Source organism: Lactuca virosa, chromosome 9 (assembly GCF_052849685.1).
Source record: "Lactuca virosa cultivar CGN04683 chromosome 9, Lactuca_virosa_CGN04683_v6, whole genome shotgun sequence".
NCBI lineage: Eukaryota > Viridiplantae > Streptophyta > Magnoliopsida > Asterales > Asteraceae > Lactuca > Lactuca virosa.
The window spans coordinates 16,139,965-16,152,088 of NC_136434.1; the positions used below are offsets into that span (position 1 = coordinate 16,139,965).

The 12,124-nt window shown below is 39.2% G+C and overlaps 1 pseudogene; it reads left to right on the forward strand.

The window, feature by feature from the left end:
* The first annotated feature begins 2,872 nt into the window (after window positions 1-2,872).
* LOC145136823 (ethylene-response factor C3 pseudogene) lies at window positions 2,873-3,630 on the forward strand (annotated as a pseudogene).
* Window positions 3,631-12,124: the final 8,494 nt, after the last annotated feature.

The following is a 12,124-nucleotide window of genomic DNA, read 5'->3' on the forward strand; positions in this document are numbered from 1 at the left end:
TTCAATTGAGGACCCAACTGAACAATATGTGTCATCATGCTCTGAGTACTTGGTCTTACTTATTCTCGCGCCTTTGGGGTTAGGAGGGGACTATTATTGTTTTCACACAACCAAAAAGCATCAGAAGACATTGAAGAACTTCTAAGTATCTATATTCAAGCTCAAGTCAAATACAAAGATGATCAAATTCGAAGAAGACATCAAAGAACTTGAAGAATGCACAATCAAGATAAATATGAAGAAAAGTTCAAGTGGAAGACATTGTGTGAAACAATATGTGACCCCTTGATAGCGGGAGTGTATGGGTTGGTCCATTAAGTGTTACCGACCGTGCAAACTATGTTAGTGAACTTTGAAAACGAGACTTTGGCAATGAGTTCAACTGATTACTCACAAGGTTGATTATTGGAAAGGGTTCAAAAAGTGGAGGGTTTCAAACAACAAAGTGAAATAAACATAATATGTATTTTGAGTTTAAAAGTCCGGATAAACAACTAATAATCTACAAAATCGATATATCGTGCTTATTTAATATGTTTTGATAAGGTGTACGGAATTCGTGATTCCAATGAGTTTTTCTTAGGATAAGAGAGTAAGACTACGCTGATTATTTCAGGCCAATCTCGGGACGAGTTTGGAATAAAGTTGGGGAGGTTTAATCGTTTTATATTTATAGCACAATAAATTGTGCTAAATGTGTTGAATTGACATATGATTGCCCAAGAATGACGCTACTTTGATGGAATGTTGAATTTTATGTGCAGGTAATCATATATGATTAAAAGTGGGCGGAACCTGCAAGGAAAACGAGCAAAAGGAAGTTAACAAGCATAGGAGACGAATTGCGCAAAGTTATGAATAAAAATGGTGCTGGGAGTTTTGACCACTTGTCAATGTTTTCGTCATATTTCAAGATCTGGCCCTCCGATTGACATGATTGAAGAAGTTTTGGAAACTAGACAAAATTTCCTACAACTTTTATGTTTTACGTTTCTGTTAATTCTTCTGTTTTTCATTGCCAAAAGCAGCACTGAAGACGAAGTACGCCCCCCAGACGTCAAGGACGTCCCCTAGGACGCCGATCCGTTTTACACACTTTTTTCAGTGCAAATGAAGGATGATAGAAGGCATGTAAAACGTCACGAAGAATGCCTAGACGTCCTACAAAATGTCTAAGACGCCTACTAGGACGCCGAAGCAGAAAATTGCTTTGACAATTAGTTTTTCAGCACCTATTTAAAGGGGACTAAACCCTAATCGTAAAAGAACTTCTCCCCCGTGATTTTCCACAGTTATGGAGGGTTCCAAACGTATTCAAACCTTTTCCAAACACATTTTGATCATCAATTTTCAATTCCGAGGCTTCAAATCACAAAGTTCATCATCATTCAACAATTGAAGTCCTTCAACCGATGGATCTTCATCAAGTTCCACATTTGGTTACTTCTTCCTCAAGGTTTCATCGTTTCATACTTCGTTGATCATTAGGCTTCATTATTTTTATAATTTCAAGTTGTTTTATGAATTTTAGTATGAATTCTATTGTTTTTCTTCAAGTTGTTTGTTTTGTGAATTGTATGGAAAACTAAACCATTAGGGTTACTTCCGGGGATGTTTAGGATTTTTAAATGTTTTGTAGGTTGTTCGAGAGAAAAGTTCGGCGGAACTGTACACATGAATCAAAGATATCCATTTCCTCAGTTTATAATTTAATTTTGAAATATATGGTTTCACTCAAACAAAAGTGATTAAAGATTTTTGAAAAAAAAAAAAAACAACTTGTATGTCTAATTACAAGGGGTTTTTAATTATGTCAAATAAAAAACCTCTTATGCAAGACAACCACCCTAAAGAAATTGAACAAATCACTCTTACCAACATAAAAGTCATAATTACCAAATCATAAATCGTGTAAATAGATTTCGGTTGGCGTGTATAGAATTACCCATTAAAATTTTGTTATGAATTTGTTAAATTAGTTTTTTTTTTCTAAATTTTTTTCTATTATATTTTTAAAAAAATTATAGTTTATCAGATTTTTTTTTAAATTTCCTTTTTATTTTTTAAAAATCATTTAATAATATTTTCTGATTTTTTTCTTCCAACTTGGATTTGTATTCCAATCGATCTCTTTTTCATGATCAGGATTGTGCTATAAGTACTCCCTTAACTAATTTTACCCCCCTAACATCAATCAAATCAACTTTTTACTTTTGATTTGACATTATTTTTTCTTTTTCTTTTTTTTTTCTTTTTGTTTTTGACTTTTTTTCCTTTTATTTTATATTTTAATATTATTACTATTAAATTCGGATGACATTTTAAAATTCGGTAAACATTATAAATCCGCACGACATTATAAAATTCGAACGGCTTTTTTATCCGAAATTAAAAAATATAAAAAAAATATTTAAAAACCGATTTTATATAGCCGTTTGAATTTATAATGTCTTCCGAATGTTAAAATTTTGTGCGAAATAATAATAATAATAATAATAATAATAATAATCAAAATATAATAATAATAATAATAATAATTAAAAAAAATTAAAAAACAACAAAAAAACGACAGAAAATCAAATAAGAGGGTAAAATTGAAAAAATAAGGGGTACTTATAGAAACCCCCAAAATAATATCTAAAGAAATTCCCATCCCACTTGTCATGCTGACCTGCCTAATTACGTCCACGTTGGCACGCCTTTTTAAAATACATACCATCTGGAGTTGGACCAGCCGCCATGCGTCATCTGGTGTCACGTGCCTTTTCTTAACCACCCAATCACAGAGCGTCTTCAAACAACTAATCTACATTAATTGAATTAATCCAGTTTTAAAATATAATTAAAAAGCTTGTAATTAAAAACTAAAAACAATATTTTCTTGAATGTATTATACTTGTTTTGACCGGTATATATAGGCCACGACGGCCTCTGTTTTAGTCATTCCTCCACCACCACCGTTCATGGCTACTTTCACTCAATACGAATCCCAGACCTCAGACTACTCACCGGAAACTTCATGTTCATGGGACGAACTTCTTTTCCAACACAATGCTCACCCTTTCAATCAATTCGAATCCGACGACATGTTCCTCCCTGATATGTTGGCAGCGGTGGAGAGTGCAGAGTTTCCGAAATTAAACTCCTCAGCAATGAAGGAAGAGGTTGTCACTTATGAGCCGGAGAAGATGAAGTCGTATCGAGGTGTGAGGAAGCGGCCATGGGGGAAGTTCGCAGCGGAGATAAGGGATTCCACCAGGAACGGAATCCGGGTATGGCTGGGAACATTTGATACAGCGGAGGCGGCGGCCATGGCATATGATCAAGCGGCATTTTCGACTAGAGGGCCACTGGCGGTGCTGAATTTTCCGGTGGAGAGAGTTGAGAAATTGTTGCAGGAGATGAAATATGGATTAGAAGAAGGGTGTTCCCCTGTTATGACACTCAAGAAGAGACACTGCTTGAGGAAAAAAACGGTGGCCGGAAAGAAGAAAGCGGTGGCTATGAATCTGCCGGAGCAAAAATCTACTGTAGTTTTAGAGGATTTGGGTGTCGATTATTTAGAGTCGCTACTTCTTCTTGGTGAATCATCAACACCACATTTTAATTAAACCAACCCTTTCTTTCTTAGTGTGTTTCTCGAGTTTTGTAGAAAATTTCTTACATTCCAACAGGTTGATTCTGTTGGTTTTCTTAAGGTAAAAACATTTTTTTTAAGAAATTAAATATCCTTTACTTTTCTTACTGGTTATCTTTTTTTCCGTATAAAATAATAACAAATGTTTTAAATTATTATTAATTTTATTAAAATATAATATTTGTTATCATGTCATATTAATAAAAAGATAAATAAAAAGAAATATAAAAAAATGTTTAATTCTTTTTATTTGTTTAAGTAACTAAAAAGTTACAATTTGTTTTGGTGTAAAATTATTATTGAAAGAATCACTTTTTAAAACCATTTAGTTCTATAAAAATAAACGAAAATTAGTAGTTGGTAGCTAAAAGTTGAAACTTATAGTTTTTATTTGCATAATAATAATGTTCGACACAAGTAATTGAAAACTTTTAAAATATATAAAAATTACATAAAAAAAAATATGGATATAAAGTAATTGGAATATCATTATCATAAATTACTTCTTTTAAACTTAATTATCAAAAAGTTAAAAATCATCCAAATTTTATACCAAATGCACATGTTATTCTTCTCAATCAGACAATCGGTGCATATTAATAAATTACATATTTTTACAAATAAAGTGAATAACACTTTTCAATTTTGTAATAATTCAGACCAAACAGTTTTTGTACATATTATAAATGTTTTGGAGTTCTAAAAAAACGAGAGTATTGTGATATTAATTTTGGTTTATGAATTCATATAATAATATTTATCATTTTGTTAGATGAATATTGAAGATTAATAAATTATAAAATCCAATGATATTTGTTTTAAATAAAGATATTAAAACTATTAAACTATATTTATATTTAATCATATAAAATATATTTTATTTTTATATAAAATTATCATAACAGTTAAAATATATTTATATTTAATCATATAAGATAATTACCAAAAGTATGAACATGACTTATTTATTTTAAATTATATTTAATTCAAATTGTTAAAATCTATTTTTTTAATACTAATTGTAGTAGTTTTTAGATTTAAAACTTTTGTATAACTCAAAGCTAAAAATCATTGTTGTCTCCTCTAGTGTCTATTACAATGGTTAGAAATAGAATGTAATATAAGTTAATTATATTTTACACACATGTAGTGAAATCATCTGTTATAAGTATAAGCATTAAATTTCAACCAATAACCAATCAAAATTGTACTTTTGTATAATAATGTAATAATTCATAACTGCATTGCATTATTTTTATATCAACATAAATAAATATTTTTTGTTTATTATGGTCCTACCTTACCACATTATAACTAACCCATCCATGTCAATGCCCCACCAAATAAATATAAGAAAATAAAATAAAAGTAAATTACATTTTTTGTCGGTAAGTACAGTTATTTTTTTTAAAATTTTATTTTATTTTATTTTTTTAATGTTTTGCTGACAAAAAATTTCTCTTACAATTTTGCCAAATGTTTTTGAGTCTCGTAACATTTTTTTATAAACAAAATGACCATAATATCTTTTTTTTCATATATTTTATTTGATTAAATTCAAAATTATTAATATATTATTTTTGGACCCAGCCACAAACATCTCGCACCCCCACACTAGAGCCGGCAAAAATCGATCCGACCCATTAATCCAATCCGAACCCAACCCAAAATTAGCGGGTTGGATTGAGATTTGCAACCCATTTAAGTTAAATGGGTCAACTCGTTTAACCCATTTAATTAAAAATATTGGCTTACATAAAAATTATCAACATGTTTTCAACCCGCCAACTCATTTAACTTTAATATATATTTAACTTAATAATTATTTGAATATTATCATGAATTAATGAAAGTATTAATTTATAAATTATAATGTTGTACTATTATTTATGTTTAAAAAAAATTCAATCATAAATGTCATTCTTTTTCTTAGCAGTGACAATATTAGTCACTCTCCAAAATCACTGTGAAATTAAATATTTTTAATGTTATTTGGATAATTTATATGTATTTTTGAATTAGAATTGTGCTTTTGTCATACTTTGAAATTTTATTTATGTTTGGAACTAATTTAAGTGATATAATATATAGTTATTTTTTTTAAACGGGTTAATCCAAGTTTAACCAATTTATGTTTTTTTTTTAACGACACCGATTTATGTAGTAGGTTGGGTCGGGAACTACATACACATGTTAACCCGGTGACAACCTGTTTTATCTAAGAGGTTGGGTTGGGTTGGAAATATCAACTCATTTAAGTAAACATGTTGAGTTATGTAACATCTTGATTCTCAGGTATTCTATGTTATGTATTTATTTTGAGTTTTGAGGAGGGACTCGACGAGTTGACGCCTAGACTCGTCGAGTAGGATCGCGTTTTGCTGACTGGATTAATGAATGGACTCGACGAGTCGATGGATGGACTCGACGAGTCCGTGCTATGGACAGAAACCCTAAGTCTTGGGGCATGTGCCCTATTTAAAGGCCTTTATGGCCTTCATTTGCGGCCACTGCACCCCTGAGAAACCCTTGAGAGCAGAGAGAAAGCTTGTAGTGCAAGAGGAGGGCTAATTCATCATTCTTTGGTGTTTTTTAGCAAAGAGAAGGAAGGATTTCGAGCTAGGCTGACTTGTGGGACTCAAATCTTCCATCATTTCGTTCAGAGCTGCTGTGGGAGGTAAGGATTCATGTCTATCTTCATTTGAGTAATAGATTTCATGAATCTAGGGTTTCATCTCTTCACTTTGGTAAGAGATCTAGTGTGTGTAATGTCCCCTTGTGACAATATTAGCATATCTGGACCTTGAGAGGTCCAGAGAGTCCCTATTCTTCAGCTTTATGCAATCCTTTATGAGTTTTGGGGCCTAGGTTATTATATTAAGGGTTATTTTGGCATATAGAGATGATAGTGTGATGCATGGGCCTAAAGTTCGAACCTTTACGTGACTTTCGAGTGCTAGAAGGCCAGATCTACTAGTTGGTGAAGCAGATCTGACCTCAGAAGGTCGTTTGAGTGTTGCCACGGAAGGAACTCGCCGAGTCCATAAGGGACTCGACGAGTCGAGTCGGGTTGACCCGCGATTCATAACCAGTGGTGGCTCGTCGAGTGGAAGGTTCGCTCGGCGAGTCGAGTGAGGTTTAGATAGACCCAGAGGACACACTTGGACTTGCCGAGTCACCTATGTGCACTCGACGAGTCGGGTCAAAGTTGACCGTTGACTTTCGTTGGCTTTTAGGGTCCAGTCAATGTTTAGACTTTTGAGCCATTAGAGGGGTAAAATGGTATTCTACCCTCCTGAGAGAACTTAGAGAGGGAGTAGCCTAGCCTTTGAGAGTCGTATTGATTGGAGTAATTATTTTATGTGATTAGGCGGAGGCTAGATTAGTATTTCCGAGTTCGAGATTTACCGAGTTACCCGAGGTGAGTCTTCTCACTATACATTACCTAGAGTGGTATCTATGTACAGGCCGGAGGGTCTTATGTGTTATGTGTATGATAAGTTTATGTGCATTGTGATATATGTATGTTATGTGTTGTATAGACCGGACTGGAGGGTCCAACGATTTAGACCGGACCGGAGGGTCCAACGAGCTAGACCGGACTGGAGGGTCCAACGAGCTACGGGACTGGAGGGTCCCGCTGAGACACTTTGACCAGAGGGTCATACCGGGTTATAGCCTCGAGTGGCTTATGTGTTGTATGTGGTATTTTGGGGAACTCACTAAGCATTTATGCTTACCGTGTTATGTGATATGTGTTTCAGGTACCAGCGAGGATCGCGGGAAGGCGCCGACATGATTTGTACACACTGGCAGGGGATTATGTTTTGAGATTATGGGATATGTTTTATTATGATAACATTGGATCATGAGATTCTAGGAATATTATATATGTTTTTATTATGTTGAAAAATGAAAAAAATTGTATTTAAATTTTACGTCGTTACAAGTTGGTATCAGAGCCTTGGTTTGAGAGATTCGGATGCACCTCCGGGCGTATCTGAACTCAAACTGAGGATTTGAGAGAATTTTTCATAAGAGAAACAATTTTTCCAAAAGAGTAAAAGATTTTTGAGAAAAGCAGAACGGAGCAGTGTGTACAATCAGCCAGCGCCCGAACGGTGATTTCCCAAAATACCCTTACATTATGTGTTATGAGATATTATATGATATGTTATGCATACTAGAGTAGGCTAGGTATTCATAGTTAGGACTAGAGTGGGCCTGATTTGTGATGCCTTAGCCTAGGAGTTACTGCTACTATGAGATACTTCGAGAATGAGTAGGTAGCAGCGAGGAACTTATGAGTAGTCTACCGGAGAGTAGCCTGAGTTAGCGAGATATAGAGTACTTGTGATCTGGAATCCTAGGAGGAGGACTTGGGGTGAATACCGATGTGTTGTGGAAGCTAGTATAAGGGCCCGTACTACTGGAAACACCGGATCGGTGAGCAGTCCAAGTAAGAATCCTTAGGGGACTAAAGAACAAGTAGGGTTGAGTATCGAGTGCGAGTATACTCGAGCGAGTCTCTGACTTCTTTTGTGTTGTATTTCAGAGACATCATGGTTGGGACGCGCCACCACCCAGGAGGCAGTGGTACTAGTGGTACCAGTGATGAGGAGATCCGTAGGTTGATTCACGAGGAGGTGGCCGCAGCCATACGAGCGGAGATTCCTGAGATGTTTGGGTCTATCAAGACCACCTTGGTTGAGACGTTTGACGAGCGGTATGCTTCTATTACCGAGGCTGCTGTTGCTGCAGCCACCGCAACCGTCGCTGCTGCCAGGCCACAGGGGGGTGACTCGTTGCTGTACCGAGAGTTCAGCAACACGAAGCCACCAGAGTTTGATGGGACTCAGGATCCGATAGCCGCGATGAGGTGGATCTCCGACATTGAGGGATGCTTCTACACTTGTTCTTGTCCGGAGCATCTGAGGGTACGGTTCGCGTTGAACCAGCTTCTCTTGGGAGCGAAGGACTGGTGAAAGTTTGTTACGGCAGACTTCACTCCTGCAGAGATTACAGCGGTGACCTGGGAGAGGTTCACCGCCATGTTCCGAGATGAGTATGTTCCCCCGGTGGAGAGGGAACGATTGGCATAGGAGTTCTTGTCCCTCAAGCAGGGAACTAAGTCGGTGACAGCGATTACGAGGATGTTTCATGAGAGGGCGTTGTTTTGCCCTGAGCACGTGTCGACCGAGCAGGCGCGTATAAGCCGATATATGAGCATACTGAGGAGAGACATTCGTGAGCTCGTGGCGAACTCGACGTACCGGACATTTGCTGAGCTCCAGGCAAATGCTCGGAAGAGGGAGATCGAGCTGGAGACTCAGGCCAGGGAGGAGGCCGAGTCTCAGAGGAGGGACAGGCGACCGGCGCAGTCACAAGAAAAGTACCTAGGCACTTGGATCTGGCCTGACTAAATACCTAGGTACTTTTCTTGTGAGTTCTGTACCTGCGTTGGTGTTATTTGACTCGGGTGCGAGTCGATCTTTCGTGTCATTAGCATTTAGTCAGCACATCGGTGTCCAGCGAGAGGCGTTGAGTCGACCTCTACGAGTTTCTATAGCCGACGAGCGAGCGGTGTATGCTACTGATGTGATTCGAGGATGTGTACTCGAGATCTTCGGTGTTGAGTTCCCGATTGAACTAGTACCGATTACGATGGGTGATGTCTGTGTCATCATAGGCATGGACTGGTTGAGCCGATTTGGAGCTGTTATCGACTGCGAGCGTCAGATGGTGACGATACGAGACCCTAGTGGGGGAGTGCTGACAGTGTATGGCGAGGGTACCCGAATTGGGTCAGCATTTTGTTTGGCTGCCAGAGCGAGACAGAGCCTACACCAGGGCTGAATAGGGTTTGTAGCCTATGTGATGGATACACGAGCGGCCGCAGAGAGGCCGAGTTCGGTTGATGATGTTCCGATAGTGCGTGAGTTCCCGAATGTTTTTCCCGAGGAGTTGCCGGGTGTGCCTCCCGAGAGGCAGGTGGAGTTTCGCATCGATTTGGTTCCGGGGGCAGCGCCTATCGCCAAGGCGCCTTCTCGCCTTGCGCCGCCAGAGATGCAGGAGTTATCCTCGCAGCTTCAGGAGCTGCTGGGAAAGGGGTTTATTCGACCGAGTAGCTCGCCGTGGGGAGCGCCGATCCTTTTTGTCAAGAAAAAGGATGGTTCACACCGGATGTGCATTGATTACCGGGAGTTGAACAAATTAACGGTCAAGAACCGTTATCCATTACCGAGGATCGACGATCTGTTCGACCAGTTGCAGGGTGCGTCTTGGTTTTCCAAGATAGACTTGAGGTCTGGATATCACCAGATGAGGGTGCATGATGAGGATATCTAGAAGACAGCATTCAGGACTCGTTATGGGCATTACGAGTTCGTGGTGATGCCTTTTGGGCTCACCAATGCACCAGCAGCGTTCATGGACCTCATGAACCGAGTATGCTGGCCGATGTTGGATCGATCGGTGATTGTGTTCATCGACGACATTCTAGTGTATTCCAGGTCCAAAGAGCAGCATGATGAGCATTTGAGAGAGATCCTTGGAGTTCTGAGATCGGAGAGGCTTTACACCAAATTCTCCAAGTGTGATTTCTGGTTACGAGAGGTCCAGCTCCGGGGACATCTCGTTAACCAGAATGGGATATTGGTCGATCCGGCCAAGATTGAGGCGGTCATGAGTTGGGAGGTGTCGAGATCCCCCACCGAGATCAGGAGTTTTCTGGGGTTGGCCGGCTACTATCGGAGATTTATTCAACATTTCTCCAAGATTGTCGTTCCCCTCACCAGATTGACCAGGAAGGGCGCTACTTTTTCTTGGGGTCTAGAGCAGCAGACCTCGTTTGAGACTCTTCACCAGAGGTTATGCGAAGCCCCGGTGTTAGCTCTTCCGGAGGGAATGGAGGATTTCGTGGTGTATTGTGATGCGTCTATATCGGGGTTGGGTGCAGTGCTTATGCAGAGAGGGCACGTGATAACATACGCATCGAGGCAGCTGAAGCCTCATGAGACGAGGTATCCCACCCACGATTTGGAGGTGGGGGCGGTGGTGTTCGCCCTCAAGATATAGCGCCATTATTTGTATGGGGTTCGGTGTACCATATACACGGACCACAAGAGTTTGAAGTATTTGATGGATCAGCCCAACCTGAATATGCGCCAGAGGAGATGGTTGGATGTGGTGAAGGATTACGATTGTGAGATCCTGTACCACCCGGGCAAAGCTAATGTAGTAGCTGATGCTCTGAGCCGTAGGGCAGAGGGTGCCCCGATTCGAGACACTTGTATGCGATTGACGGTGATGACTCCGGTGTTGGACACCATTCGGGAGGCCCAGGCAGAGGCCGTAATACTAGAGAACCGCAAGAGGGAGCGGGTGATCGGGCAGGTGACTGAGTTCGTTACCGATAGCCGAGGGCTGATGACCTTTCAAGGTCAGATTTGGGTCCCGTATACAGGCGGGGCACATACCATTCTGATGGAGCAGGCGCACAGATCGAGGTTCTCGATCCATCCCGGGGCCACTAAGATGTATTTGGACTTGAAGAGAGAGTATTGGTGGCCCTGTATGAAGAGGGATGTCGCGTGGTTTGTCAAGAGGTGCTTGACTTGTCGCAAGGTCAAGGCCGAGCACCAGCGTCCGCATGGCAAGTTGCAGCCACTTGAGGTTCCCCAGTGGAAGTGGGAACATATTTCTATGGATTTTATCACCAAATTGCCGAGAACCGCGAGGGGAGTCGATGCAATTTGGGTGATTGTTGACCGGCTGACAAAGAGCGCTCACTTCCTTGCTATCAGTGAGAGCTCTTCCGCAGAGAGGTTGGCCGAGTTGTTGATGGGTTTTTAAGAATAAGAACAATCCTATGTGCTCATACAAACCCTAATGCTTGGATCTAGGTTTCTCTATTGTACATGCTTTGAATCCAAGACTTGCAAACCCTAATCTAGCATACATAATTCGAAAATTAACTTATTACATCAGATCTAGATGTTTACCTCTCCAATAGTAGCTTGAATCTTCTTTTCTTGAGCTTAAAATCACAATTGTAATTCCTCTAATGGATCACAAACACCACACAAGCAAGAAGGCAATTATGAGAGAGGAGAGATGATGCTAAAATCGGCCCTAGGGTTTCTCTTGGAAGCAAGTAGCCGAAAATTAGAGCCTTGGGGTCTTATTTATAGTGCAGGCTGCTAGGGTTTCAGTCTAAACCCTAATGGATACCTTAGTCACCAAGTAGCCCAAGGAACCTTCTGGAATAAGGCCCTTGGACGAAAATATGATGATCCTTCATCATAATTTCGTTCCCCCTTAGTCCATTAGGTTTCCCAGCCCAAAACTCAACTATCACACATTTGACAGTTTATGCCCCTTTATTTAATTAATCTCTTTTAGTCACCAAATTAACTCCTAATTAATTTATGACTAATACTAATTAAATAAATATGATTTCTCCTTTAATATATTATTCTTATAATA